At 39.4% G+C, this 15,543-nt stretch overlaps 1 non-coding gene and 1 pseudogene across 1 annotated transcript; both read right to left on the bottom strand.

The window, feature by feature from the left end:
- Positions 1-15,542, bottom strand: part of LOC121472887 — a 43,732-nt pseudogene extending 28,190 nt beyond the window's left edge.
- Positions 12,847-12,949, bottom strand: LOC121474289. The gene has a single exon (XR_005983310.1). It is a non-coding gene; the product is annotated as a U6 spliceosomal RNA (small nuclear RNA).
- Position 15,543: the final 1 nt, after the last annotated feature.

Consider the following 15,543-nt stretch of genomic DNA (forward strand, 5'->3'; position numbering starts at 1 on the left):
GGAGAAGCAGGCTCCACGCAGGGAGCCCAACGTGGGTCTCGATCCCTGGACTCCAGGATCACACCCTGGGCAGCACTAAACCGCTGAGCCACCCGGGCTGCCCTACAATTTCTTTTTTTTTTTTTTTTAAAGATTTTATTTATTTATTTGAAAGAGAGAACATGAGCAGGGACAGGGATAGAGGAAGGGGGAGAGAGACAAGCAGACTCCTCACTGAGTGAGGAATATGACTCGCGGCCAGAACCTAAGGCCCTAAGATGATGATCTGAGCTGAAGTCAGATGCTTAACCAACAAAGCCACCCAGGTATATCCACCCCAGTGGATACAATTTCTATACCAAAAAAACCCATGATTTGTAATTTATACCAGAGCTTAAAGTAAAACTGAGAATATACATATGCCAAACCAATAAAGACCATTTTTAATAAAAATAATACCATCTTGCTATACCATAAAATAAAAAACACCTCAAATTACTCTCCAAATGTTTTGAAAGCGAACTGCATGGGATCCCTGGGTGGCACAGCGGTTTGGCGCCTGCCTTTGGCCCAGGGCGCGATCCTGGAGACCCGGGATCGAATCCCACATCAGGCTCCCGGCGCATGGAGCCTGCTTCTCCCTCTGCCTGTGTCTCTGCCTCTCTCTCTTTCTCTCTGTATGACTATCATAAATAAATAAAATAAAAAAAAATTAAAAAAAAAAAAAAAAAGAAAGCGAACTGCAGATCAGCCACATCTCATAAGAGTGAAAGAAGGAAAATAAAAACTTGGTGTTCAAAGGAAGCAAGCTGGGGCCAAGATATAATGGAAGTTAAGAGAAATAACTGGGCACAAAGAGAGGGATAAACATTCTATGAAGGACGGGGGACAGGTACTACAGAAAACCAAAAGTAAAGTTTTCTTGTCAGGCAAAAGAGCATTAAGAAAAAACATTCAAACTTTGTAAATAGGCATAAGAGATTACTGAGATTATTCCAATAAAATATAAGATATAATTCAGCAGACCCTCTGGGAATTATGTAGGGATATGCATCTTAATTTGACTTTCTATTGAGTAGGCTATTTTGCAACATAATAGTGGTAGTGGTTAACTTGCAGGTAATTGATAACAAAGCAATTGCTCTTCCTATTGGAGAGCAATGTAAATGATTCCTGTCCTTTGTCATATAAATACAAATCTCCTGGTAGAGATTTAACTGCTATCCATCTGGAAAATATAACCCAAAATACTAGGTCTCTTACCATTCAGAAATTTGCATCTTTTGACAATCTGTTTCAAAATTCCTTTGAATACATAAATTTTCTGTTCCTTGAATTTTTCTTTGAACCAGTCTTAGTATATGTTCTCATAACTAACGAGTTGAAGAAAGTATTTGAAATATTTTCCTATTATTTTTTAGTAAGAGTCATGTTTTTAAATTTTTGAAAATTATATTATAGAGGCACCTGTGTGGCTCAGTTGGTTGAGCATCTGCCTTCTGCTTGGGTCATGATCCCAGGGTTCTGGGATCAAGCCCTGTGCCTGGCTCCCTGCTCAGCAGGGAGCCTGCTTTTCCCTCTCCTTCTACCTGCTGCTCCCTCTGCTTGTGTGTTCTCTCTCTCTTTCTCTCTGTCAAATAAGTGGATAAAATTTGAAAAGAAAAGAAAAAATTATTTTCTAGCAACTGTGTATAGAAAATAATAAACTAGCTAAGCCGGGGGGGAGGGGGGGGAAGAGTTACAGAGGACCTAATAACAGGTAATAAGAGAACAGCAAAAGAGTGCCACTATGCAGTTAACAAATATCTACTTTGTTCTAGAATGATGAAATGGTGACTTAGCATTTACTACTAAGAATTTACGTGTGCCTACATGAACTATGTAGGTATCTCCTTTTCAAAAGTAATTTCTGAAGCTATAATGTTCATAAAGATACAGTAACTTGAGGCACCTGAGTGGCTCTGTCAGCTGAGTGTCCAACTCTTGGTTTTGGCTCAGGTCATGATTTCAAGGTTATGAGACTGAGTCCTACATCCAGCTCCAAGCTCAGCACAGAGTTTGCTTCAGATTCTCTCTCCCTCTCCCTCCCATTCACACTCTTTAAATAAATTAAATTTTTTTAAAAATGGAAACTTATCTATAAAGGAAGGTTAGAGAAGTGGAGAACCAGCAGACTTTAGTAATATGGAAGCCTAGGGGCAAAAGATTCCAGGTGAGAACAATCCATAGTGTAAAATGCAACAAAAATGTCAAGTAAAATGAGATCTGAAAAATGTCCATTCATTCATATATTCCCAAAATATTTATTGGGTTCTTAGTATATGCCAAGAACTGTATTAGTCATAGGGATACTGTAATAAAAATCCAAACAGTCCCTACTGACATTGAGTATAGTGGAGGACAGACTTTAAACAGCTAATTTAAGAAATAAGTATTCAGAGATTCTAGTGCCAGGCAAGGAATAGTCCACTAAAGCCTATCTCCACTGCTCATTATAACTAAACAGTCTGGATGAAATACAAAAGTCACTACCTAAACACTAGGGAAAAGTAAACAAAAGAGGTATTGGGGAGAAGACTCAAATAGGAAAAGGGATTCATACATGAGAGAGTTTCATTTTTGTTGGGGGGGGGGAATAAGGAGAGAATTTTATAGGAGGGTGGGTGCCCGGGGAAGCTGTGGCAGTGGCAACACAGGCAGCTAAAACTACTAGAGAAACCCTGTCTTTGTAGACAGAGAAACTGAAAAAATGGGTCCCTAGGTATTAAAGAATTGTGAGGGAGAAATCTCATTTTTCCCTTCTCTCTTTTCTCTTGCTATGGCATGGGCAACTAAAACTCCTAGAGAAACCCCATCATTCTAGCTAGAGGACAGAGGCAGGAAGATGAAGAGAATCCCAGAGAGGAAAGAGCTAGAGAAGGGTTCTCTGAGTTCTGTGTACAATTCAGCATATATCCAGGGCTCGTTTCTGAGGTACACATACACAGAACACCGCACAACAGTATAGTAAAATCCTTGAGAACTGAATGACAGTATAAAGCAAAGCATGAGTCCGAGACCAACTCTAAGTAGCAAAGATGTAGGAAAGATTTAAAGAACACAGAACAGAGATCCCTGGGTGGCTCAGCGGTTTAGCCCCTGCCTTTGGCCCAGGGCGCGATCCTGGAGACCCAGGATCGAATCCCACCTCGGGCTCCCAGTGCATGGAGCCTGCTTCTCCCTCTGCCTATGTCTCTGCCTCTCTCTCTCTCTCTCCCTCTCTGTGTGTGTTTGACTATCATAAATAAATAAATTAATTAATAAAAAAAAAAGGGAACCATAAGGGAAAAAAAGTCAAGATAGACCCTGAAGTCTCGATTCAACTGAGATAGTGACTGCTGAAGACAGCAATAAAAATCAACATTCTTCAGAGAATTTTAATAGGAACCAGAGTATCACAAAATAATATTTAAAATGTCCAGAAAGGGTTTTTTTTTTCTAATGGGCATTGATATCTCCTAGCTCAATGTGCTCCTCAAATTTCTACAGAGCTGTGCCCCATACAGGCACCCCTTTAATAGGCCAGGATTCCACTGCTCTTTATTGGCCATGGTCCATGAGTTAGTAAAAAATGAAACCTAGGGATTATTACCATTCATTGCTCAATTCTTCCATCGCTGCTAAGAAAACAGTATGCAATTCAGCCCACCTAGCTGATTTTTACCTTCTCTGATCAGAATGGTGGTATTCCAAACAGGATTTTGTCTATTTACCTTACAACTTGCCATCCAAGAACCAAGGAGATATTTGTTGGTCAGTTGAGAAATGTCCAAGTGATGACAGAATCTGGAGGTTCCTCACACAGTTTCAAAATCAGGGCTAGTGTTTGCAAAAAGGCTCCCTACTTGTAAGTACATCATCCTTGCATTCCATAGGTAGCATGACCCTGTATAAATCATTTCCATTTTATTAGGGAACTGTTCTGGGCACTGCCCTCCCCATTAATGAGAAAAGTTTCCAAATTCAAAATATTTAGCTCTGAGTAAAGTTCTGAATCAAAGGATAGAATGAACCTATACTATTAATAATCATTTTCCCACTTATTTTAATTGCTTTCATAGAGAAAGTATTTATTGGTTTTCCCCAAACTCTGTAATGAACTGCATAAGATGCAAAATTACAGTGTTTTTCCAGCATCATCCAAGACATCAAAGGCATTTTAGGTTTCAAGATTTTATGTCCTTCAATCACAAGGGAAGTTTTAATTAGTGTTTGATAGCAACCTAGTAATTGCCCTTCAAATGGGAATTCTCTGGACCAAAGTCTCAGCAGTCAATGCTGAGAGGTGCTCCCAGGCTTTTGTGATAAACCCCAGTGTATGTTCCACATACAGTCATAGCACGAAGAATTTGCTGAGGGGTGAGCCTGTGAGGTGTGGTTCAGTCAGGTAAATGTCTGCCTTTTGGCTTGGGTCATGATCCCAAGGTCCTAGGATAGAGTCCCACATCAGGCTCCCTGTTCAGGGGGGAGCCTGTTTCTCCCTCTCCCATTCCCCCTGCTTGTGTGCTCTGTCACTCTCTTTCAGTCTCTCTCAAATAAATAAATAAAATCTTAAAAACAAAAACAAAACAAAAAACAAAGAATTTGTCCATATCAGCACTCTAGGTTCTACTCTATATTGTTTGGATTCACATAATCTTATTGATTCCCACTTAGCATGTCCAGTTAATATTGCTTGAAGGGCAGATTTACATGCCTTCTATTTTACAATTATAGGTAGGTGAAATGTTCCCCAATCAGATATGATGTTCATCCCCATAATGCAATCAGGTAAAAGAGATATAACCACTTCACATAAAGCCTGTTGCAACATACTAATTCTCCTCCAAACTTTCTCCTTAATTTTATCAGCCTTTACATTCTTAGCTATAGCTTCCATTAGGACTCCATCAATGGGTCCTAGTTTTATAAAACTAACTACAGAAAGTGTTCCCCAGTCAAACATAATATTCATTCCTATAAGACACTCAGATAGGGCACCTGGGTGGCTCAGTTGGTTAAGCATCTGCCTTCAGCTCAGGTCACAATCCCAGGACCCTGGGATCAAGCCCCACTGTGGGCTCCTGGCTCAGTGGGGAGTCTGCTGCTCTCTCTCCCTCTGCTAATGCTTTCTCTCTTGCTCACTCTCTCTCACATAAACAAAATCTTAAAAAAATTTTCAGCTAAAAGAGACAATTTCTTTCCTTAATGCCTGTTTAGTTTAAACAATATAATTTTTATAATCACATCAACTCTTACATTTCTATTTTCTCTCATTCTGGTTGTAGTCCAAGTTAGGGCTTCATAAACAGGTTTCCATGCCACAGTGCATCTGTTTCTTTTTCTTTTTCTTTTTAATTTATTCATCAGAGGCACAGAGAGAAAGTCAGAGACATAGGCAGAGAGAAAAGCAGGCTCCTTCTGGAGAGCCTGATTAGGGACTCGATCCCAGGACCCGAAGATCATGACCTGAGCTAAAGGCAGATCCTCAAGTACTGTGCCACCCAGGTGCCCCTGGAGCTTTGTTTCAAAAGAGTACCAGAAATTTCTCTACCTCCTGATCATTCTATCCACACATGTTCATATTGCCTCAGGTGTCATGCCAGAATACTCTGGCCCCTTGGTAAATCTTTACCTTGATTAATACACCTAGCCATCACTCCAAGCAATTCTGGGTAGATTTTTTTCTATAGATTGTAATCTATACCTTCTGGCTTTTAAAATTCCTCCAAACTGAGGTCAATAGAGCAGACTTGTTTGGGGCCTTTCAACATTGAAGATCTAGCAGGGAGACCCAGTAGTCTGCCCTACTTTGATGATGCCGTATCAATATCTTTGTTTCAACACCATCAATGTCCACCACTCTCTAAAGACTTCCACGCTGCTGAGATGAGTCCCCTAACTCACCTATCTTTCCCCCATTTTCTTGTTAATCACTTTAATGATTTGTTTTCAGTGAAACCCATACTGGGAAGCTAAGACAGCAAATCTGATTGTATTCTCATGATGTTGTTTGATTTTTGCAAAAGTAAAGTTACATGGCATGCCCATGCAACAGAGGCCTCCTTAATCACAGCATCTACCAGAACCTGAGTAAAGAGCATATTCATCAAGTGAATATCCCAGCCCTCATAAAGCCAGTCCCACATTGCTTACATAAAAAGTGCATCAGCTGCTTCATCTGATGTTTCCATTTGGCAATTGTAGGGGGAGTTAGGCAGTCCCCCCTTTCCCAGATAAACACAATTTACAGTGCCTTTTATGTAGTCCATCAGGATGACTATTCCCTTGGGAATAACCACCTGTGTGCCTGGATCATGTATAGTCATGTGCGAATGTTTAACAGTGAGCTTCAGGTCCTGTATTAGCCCAAACAAACTCTTCCACTCAGCAGCATTTAAAACCAAAGATACTTCTCCTAATTTAGTTACTCTTGCAATCCATTTTTGTAAGGGTTCTTTAGCAAGCTGATGATACTGATCTATAAAATGAGACAAATCCTTCACACTATACCACTGTTCTCAGTAGTTTCTTGGTTTTTGCCTTCCCCCACACTGACTACCTTGTTGGTGACCAGAAGTATTAGAGGTAATTTCTATTGTTCTGGCATAATTTTTCCCTTTGTAGGCAGCTTTGAGGCTAGTGGCCAAAACTCTGACCAACCAAAATCTGAGCTTGGTCTGGCATCAAAGCCTAACCACATTTTCTTTCATTTTAGATTATTACAGATAACAATAAACAAGGGATGTTATTATTTTGCATTTCCCTACATATCCAATAAGTCAGCTCTACAGGAGTTGGGTCTACCACCATTTCTAAATTCCACTGGTAATGTTTTAAAAAATATTTATTTATTTACTTGAGAGAGAGCTAGCAAGCAGTGGAGTGGGGGAAGTAGCAGAAGGGGAGGGAGAGGGATAAACAGACTCTGTGCTGAGCACCAAGCCCAACACAGGGCTCACAGGACTTGATCCCAGGACTCTGAGATCATGACCTGAGCTGAAACCAAGAGTCAGACACCTAACCAACTGAGCCACCCAGGTACCCCACCAATATATACTTTAAACTGAGAAATATATCAAAACAAAAAATTTCACTAGATACGATCAAAAACAGGATAAAAGTGATAGAAAAACTTGAAGATATATCAATAGAAATTTTCCAGTCTAAAGAACAGAGGAAAAAAAGATTGAAAAGAAAATGAAGACAGCCTCTGGAACCTGTGGGACAATATCTGATGGTTTAATATTTGTGTCATTGGAGTTCCAGAAAGGTACATTAGTTTCTATATAAAGGTTAGTTTCTATTAGTTTCCTCTTGATGCTATATCAAATTACCACAAACTAGGGTGCCTGGGTGGCTCAGCAGTTGAACTTCTGAATGCCTTCAGCACAGGGTGTGATCCCAGGGTCCAGGGATGGAATCCCACATCAGGCTCCCTGCCAGAAGCCTGCTTCTCCCCCTGCCTATGTCTCTGTCTCTCTCTGTGTGTCTCTCATTAATAAATAAATAAAATCTTTTTAAAAAATTACCACAAACTTTGTGGCTTAAAACAACTGAAATCATATTTCACAGGTCTGGAAGCCAGAAGTCTGAAATTAAGGTGTCAGAAGGGCTGCATTCCCCTGGAGGCTCTAGGAGAGAATCCATGACTTGCCCTCTTCCAGCTTCTGGCAGCTATCAGCATTTTTTAGCTTATGGTCATTTCTCTCTGTACTCCATTTTCACATTACCTTCAACTCAGTGTCTTTGTATTATCTCGTTTTGCCTCTCTTATAAAGGACACTTGTGATGGCATTTAGGGCCCACTTAAAAAATTCAGGGTAATTGCCTTAACTCAAAATCCATAACTTAATTATATGAGCAAAGACTGTTTTTCCAAATAAAGTAACATTTTAATTTTTAGGATTAAGTCTTGATATCTTTGGGTAGCCATTAGTCAACCTATTATAAAAGAAAGAGTTTGGTGCACATACACAAACGTTTTTGAAGAAATAATTACCAAAAACTCCACAAGTTTGGTGAAAGATGTAAATTTACAAATCTGCTGAGAATCAAGAATCTCAATGAATCTCAAACAGGATAAGTTCATAGAAAACTACTTCCAAAGATATCATAACAAAACTGCTAGATATACAAATATTGAATCACTGTTTGTACACATGAAACTAATATAATGTTGTATGTCAATTATAACTCAATTAACCAAAACAAAACAAAACAAACTGCAGGAAACCAAGATTAAAAAAAATCTTAAGAGTAGCTAGAGGAAAATAATACATAACATATGGAGGAGCAAAGACTTAAATGACTATGGATTTCTCATTAGAAACCTTAGAGAGTAAAAACAATGAGATATCTGTAAAATGCTGAAAGAAACTATCAATCAAAATAGCTTTCATTATGAAAGTAAAATAAAGACATTATCAGAATAAGAAAAACTAAGAGAATATATTGCCAACAGATTTACCCTAATAGAAACAGAACAGAAATTTTTCAAGACAAACATAAGTGATACCAGGGGGAAACAGAACTTAAGGAATGAAAAAAATGCAAAAGAAATGTAAATATGTAGATAAATATAAAAGAGTATTTTTTTTCACTAAAGTTCTTTAAAATTGTTATGACTTACAAGCAAAAACCATAATATCATCTGATGCAGTTTTCATAACATAGAAATATAATCAACATGACACACAACAGGAGGGAAAAAAAAGACATGTATATGGATGTAAGATTTTGACATTTTACTTAAACTGTGAAAAGTTAGTGATGTATACCATAGTCCTTAAAATAACTATTAAAAACACGGTATCGGGATCCCTGGGTGGCATAGCGGTTTGGCGCCTGCCTTTGGCCCAGGGCGTGATCTTGGAGACCCCGGATCGAATCCCACATCAGGCTCCCGGTGCATGGGGCCTGCTTCTCCCTCCGCCTGTGTCTCTGCCTCTCTCTCTCTCTCTCTCTGTGACTATCATAAATAAATAAAAAAAATTTAAAAAAAAACAAAAAACAAAAAACACGGTATCTTCAGGGTACCTGGGTGGCTCAGTGGTTGAGTATCTGCCTTTGGCTCAGGTCGTGATCCTGGAGTCCTGGGATCAAGTCCCGCATCAGGCCTCCTGCAGGGACCCTGCTTCTACCTCTGCCTATGTCTCTGCCTTCTCTGTTTGTGTCTCTCATGAATAAATAAAGTCTTATATGCACGTCAAACCATAATGATTACATGCCAGTTCTATCTCAGCAAAACTGGATAAAGATAGGACGCCTAGGCTCAGTGGTTACCAGGTAAAAATTAGAATATGAAAGTGTTTATAAAGACAGATAACAACTAAAAAACCAATAGATAACAGAACTAAAAATATCCAAACAACCCAAAAAAGGCAGAAAAGGTGAAAGAGCAAAATAAAAAAAGAGGAAAAAACAGAAAACAATACAAGGTTAACTGAAGTCCAATCACATCGATTATTACATTAATGTAAATGATCTAAACACACCAATCAAAAGCAAAAATTGTCAGATTGAGTTTTTTTTAAAGAGTTAACTAAAATAAAATAAGCAACCCATAGATTAGGAGAAAGAGATGGTAAAAGATAACATTAAAACACTAGTCAAAAGAAGTGGGAATTGCTGTGTATCACCATGGATAAAGAGGGATACTATACAATGTTAAAAGGATCAAACTGCCAAAAAGACATAAAAATTCTAATTGTGTATGGACCTAAAAACAGATCTTCAAAATACATGAAGCCCAAACTTGAAAGGATAAACAGACAAATTCATAGTTATACTTGGAGCCTTCACTGTTTCTCTCAGCAATGGATAGAATAAGAAGAAAGTCAGCAAAGATTGAGAAGACCTGAACAACACTATCAACCAACTTGGCCTAAGATATTTGTGGAACACTCTACCCAGCAACAGCAGACTACACCCCTCTTCCTGTTGCACTCCCCCTGCTTGGGCTGTCTCTCTCAAATAAATAAAATCTTAAAAAAAAAAAGTCACAGGGAAGTTAAAAAATACTAAACTTAGCTCAAATAAAAATACAACATATCAAAATGTATGAGACTCAGCCAAAGCAGTGCTCAGAGAGAAATGCATAAAATCACATGCCTATATTAGAAAAAGTAAGCTCCCAAATCAATGGTCTAAACTTCTGCCTTTAAAGGGGCACTTGGGGGCAGCCCTGGTGGCCCAGCAGTTTGGCGCCACCTTTGGCCCCGGGGTGTGATCCTGGAGACCTGGGATCGAGTCCCACATCAGGCTCCCTTGCATGGAGTCTGCTTCTCTCCCTCTCCTCTGCCTGTGTCTCTGCCCCCCACCCTCTGTCATGAATAAATAAATAAAACTTTAAAAAATTAAAAAAGAAGGGGGCACTTGGCTGACTCAATCAGTAGAGCATGAGATTCAATCTCAGGACATGAATTCAAGCCCCATGTTGGGCATGGAGCCTACTTACAAATAAATAAACAAATAAATAAGTAAACTTCCAACTTTAAAAACCACATAAAGAAGAGCAAATTAAATCCAGAGGAAACAGGAGGGAAATAAATAAGAGCAGAAAACAGTAAAATTAAAAATATGGAAACAACAGAAAAAATAAATAATACCAAAAAAAAAAAAAAAAAGAAAAGAAAAAGAAACCAAATTTTACTGAAAATACCAAAGGAGTGCCTGGGAGGCTCAGTTGGTTAAGTATCCCACTCAGTTTTTGCTCAGGTCATGATTTCAAGGTTGTGGGATCAGGCTCCACGCTCAGCACACAGTCTGTGTGAGATTCTCTCCCCTTCCCTCTCCCTTTGTTCTTCTACTCACTCCCTTTCACCATCCCCCTCTTTGTGCTCTCTCTCTGAAATAAATAAAATCTTAAAGAAAAAGAAAAAATACCAATGAAATCTATAAACTTCTAGCCATGCTGACAGAAAAACAAACAAGACACAAATTACCAAAATCAGGAATGAAAGGGTGACATCATCACAGACACTACAGATATATGAGAGTATTGCACACACCTTATGCCAATTCATCCATAGAGACAAATTGCCAAAGCTCACTTAGATAGAAATATGTAACCTGAATAATCCTATATCCATTAAAGAAATTACTTCTGTATTTTAAAACCTCCAGGTCTCCAGGATCACACCCCAGGCTGAAGGTGGCGCTAAACCACTGAGCCACCAGGGCTGCCCAAGAACTCAACTCCTAAGACTCTATTTCCACAGCTGAATTTATTATCCCTCCAAACTTGGTCTTTACATTTATTTCCAGGGACGCCTGGGTGGCTCAGTGGTTGAGCATCTGCCTTTGACCCAAGGCGTGATCCTGGGATCCCTGGATTGAGTCCCACATTGGGCTCCCTGCATGGAGCCAGCTTCTCTCTCTCTCTGTGCCTCTCATGAATAAATAAATAAAATCTTAAAAAAAAAAAATTATTTCCAGGGCACTGGCTGGCTCAGTTGGTGGCACACATTAACTCTTGGTCCTGAGATTGTAAATTTGAGTTCCGTGCTGGGAGTAAAGATTACTTAAAAATAAAGTCTTAAGGGACGTCTGGGTGGCCTTAGAGCATGATCCCAGGGGCCGGGATTAAGTGCCACATCGGGTTCCTTGTGGGGAGCCTGCTTCTCCTTCTGCCTGTGTCTTTGCCTCTCTCTCTCTGTGTCTCTCGTGAATAAATAAATAAAAATCCTTTTAAAAAAGTCTTAAAGTGTATATATATTTTTCCCATTATCTTTGGTAATATCACCAATTTACTTTTTCTAATATTCATAACTTTACAAAATTGATTTATCTACCCACCCAAGCTACAAAAGAGAGATCTCATCTTGGACTTCTAACCCACTCCACATACTTGGGTCACTTAGGGTATGAACTAACTTTTGTTATGAATCAAACTGCTCCAAATTTGAAGGTTGATAAGGAAGTATTTATTATTTCCTGTGATTCTGTGGGTTGACTAGCTGATTCTTCCAAACTGATTCATCTTAGTTGAGGCTGGATGGTCTAGGATGACCTTACACATATATTTGGGGCCTCAACTGGCAAGGCTGAGATGGTTGGGATACTTGGAGCCTCTCTCCATGTGGTTCCTCATCTTCTAGGAGGCAAAGCCTAATACGATTACATGGTGGCAGAAGGGTTGTTGGCTGTAAAATGGCAAGTCCCAATATGCAAACATTTTTCAAGTCTCCACTAAATTACAACTATTGTAATGGCCTAAGTAAGTCACCTGAGTTATTCAGTCTGGAAGGAGACTACCCAAGGGCATGGATATAGAGGGCATAACTGCACAATTTATCACACTTAATCCTATTGATTTTATCTCCTCCTTATAACCCTTCTAATTTCATAAATCCCATTTTACTGAGTTCAAGACCTTTTCATCTCCTACTTCAACTATTTGTAATAATCTCCTGAGTTTGTATTACTGTAAGCTATCAGCATGTGAATGTTCTGGAAAATGCAAATCTTGTCACAAAACTCTGCTGCTTAAAACTCAATGGCTTTCCTTTGGCCATTAGAATAAACTATAGAATAAATTCCTAAATGAGACACACAAAATCTCTCATTTTCTAGCCCTATTCCCTAATATCCTCCCTACTCTTTCAGAAACAAAAAACTAATTCCTTCATTTTTTTCCTTCATTTTTTTTAAGGATTTTATTTATTTGTTGGAGGGAAAGAGAGCACACACAAGCAGGAGGAGCAGCAGGCAGATGGAGAAGCAGGGTCCCCACTAAGCAAAGAGCCCAATGGGACATGACCTGGCCGAAGGCAGAGGCTTAACAGACTGAGCCACTCAGCCATCCAAACTAATTCCTTCAAAGGGCCATTGTATTTCTTTTTCTTTTTAAATATGGAACATGTCACAAATTTGCCTGTCATCCTTGTGCAGGAGCCATGCTAATCTTTTCTGTATCATTCCAAATTTAGTGTATATGCCTTCAAAGCAAGTACAGGCCGTTGAATTTCAATGCCATGCCTTTCCACCTAATGTGGTTTCTATCTGGAATGTCCATTTCCTGCTGTGTCCTGGCAAAGTTCTACATATTCTTCAAGATTTATCCCAAATACCACAAATTTAACGAAGCAATTCCTTTCCTTCCTGACAAAGTTAAATGCTCTAGTTCTTGCTTCCACTGTGTAGCTCATACAACCTTCAATTATGGTGTTTATTCCAGTACACTACAATTATTTGTTTGGAGACCTGTCTAGCCACTTATTTCACTGTGGGAGAGGAACTCTTTTTTTAATGTCTACCTCTCCAACATCTAGTACAATTCTTGACACTTAGTAAGTACTCAGCAAATGCTATTTGAATTAATCAATTAAAATGCCCACCTCCTACATTCTAGATGCTAGTGGAAAGAAAATTTATCAGGTAAGTCTGTCACTGTCAAATCTTATTATCAACTCAGTACTCTTCGTACTCTTCTTCAAATGTTATTTTTCAGTCAAGTTGAGTTGAATACAGTTCCAAGTATACTAATAAACTTTCAATATACACTAATATACCTGCAGTGTTATGAACATGTTAAAATGAGAATTTAAACATTACAGTGATGTGTATAAATGTATAAATTATAAATGTATAAATGTGTATAAATGTGTATAAATTTAAAATGTACCTAATGTACTAAAATTATCAATGCATTAAAACAAACTGATGCCCTATTGTAGCTACAGCTAGATTACATGAGATTCTTTTTTTTTTTGTTTCCCTAAATTATCATACCTTTTAAATTTTAAAATAAAAATATCCATGTTGTAGTTGGAATGAGAGAATCTACACACAAATAAGTCTCCTAGAAAAATTCACTACAGTCCTTAATCTGGCCCTTGGCCTTTGCTACAGTCCGAATATTTGTGTCCCCTACAAAATTCATACACTGAAATCCTAACGCCCAGTGTGATTAGGAGGTGGAGGCAGGTGATTAGGTCATGAGGGCAGAGGCCTTATGGATGAGATTACAAAGAATTCCCTCCACCCTTCCACCATAGAAAGACAACAGCAAGAACAGGAAACAGATATTTAAGGAAACAGGTACTCACCAGTCTCCAAATCCGCCAGCACTTTGATGTTAGACTTCTTAGGCTCCCGAACTGTGAGAAATAAATGTGTTATGAACTACCTAGTATAGCTTTGCAGCCCAAATGGACTAAGACAGCCTTACTGACCCACAAACCTAATTTGCCAGCAAGACCAACGTTAATCAAACTCATGGAGACCTATGAATATTTTAAAAAATAAAAAGCCCAATATCTTAATCAACAGTAAGAACCAGATCTAAGACCAATTGGGGGTGGGGGTTAGAGATTGCTTCTCTAACCAAAAGAAGTGATTTGGTGACAGAATCAATCTGACTTAAGTATAGCATCAAAGTGGATAACTGAAAAAACAAAACAAAAAAAGTGAATAACTGAGGTTAAACAGTGTACTCAGTTGTACAGTGAGAATAAAAGTGCAAACAACTTCATGATTAAGAAGCCTCAGAAAGTACACACCACCAAACTAACTTGGGCAAAGTTATGAATGGGTTTAAATCAGGTAGTGACCAATTAAAAAGACAAAGTATCGCTCATTCCACTAGTCAACTCATTGCATATTTGTGTAAATTTATGGTCTCTAGTGATGAAAGAAAACCCCTTGCCAAGTAAATTCAGTCTAGAGGGCACAGAATATTTCAAGACTGTAGGAAGAATATGGAGTTATTTACTTGACGTCAATTTCTGTAAATTGAAGGTATAAGCTTACAGTTCAGAATGAAAAGGCTTTTTGGTAGTTGTGTGGAATGGAGATTCATGGAATACATTTAACATCGTTTAAAATATATTGTGGCTGGGCACCAAGAGGCTGGATTTTGTTTCTTTTGTTTTAAACTTTTTCTTAATAAACTTTTCGTTTTAGAACTTAAAGTGAAGATAGCAGAGTTCCCTATATCCCACACAAGACCGGGTTTTTAAATTTAACTTCTACGTCCATCGCCATCCAAACCCTGACTTCTCTTTGCTTCTCCTCTCAAGTTCTGGCAGGGCCTAGCGTATACAGTGCAACGCTAGGAACATAACGAAAAGCCATGTCAGTTAAAACTTCACCACACAGCCACAACTCGGTCAGGGAGGGGTTAGGCTCGAGAAGCGCGACTATGAAAGCCCGAACATTCTCGCTCCGCCCCGCTCTTCCAAAGACTCGCTGAGGCCCTCGCCAACGTGGCTCTTCTAGCTCAGATCCCAAGGGACCGGCGCGAAGCGGGACCAGGGTGGGGGTCAGCCTCCACACGACAGGCGCCCGGGATCCTGCGGAACAAGCCAGGGCAGGCCTGAGACAACCCCTCATGTCAGGCCTCTCCTCTGAGGGCAGCCGAAACATTTTTAACCTCCAAACGTCAGGTCTCTGAGGCGAGGGGCGGATGGCACGTATATACGCACACAGGTGACGGCGGCTTAACTTTTAATGCAGACGCCTGCGGACGGTCCTCAGGCACAGCCCCCAAGCCGCCTCAAGCCCGCGGGGCACCCGGGGCGCAGCCCGTCCCTCAGCGCGTTG

The sequence above is a fragment of the Vulpes lagopus genome, chromosome 12, assembly GCF_018345385.1.
Source record: "Vulpes lagopus strain Blue_001 chromosome 12, ASM1834538v1, whole genome shotgun sequence".
In the NCBI taxonomy this organism is placed as follows: Eukaryota; Metazoa; Chordata; class Mammalia; order Carnivora; family Canidae; genus Vulpes; species Vulpes lagopus.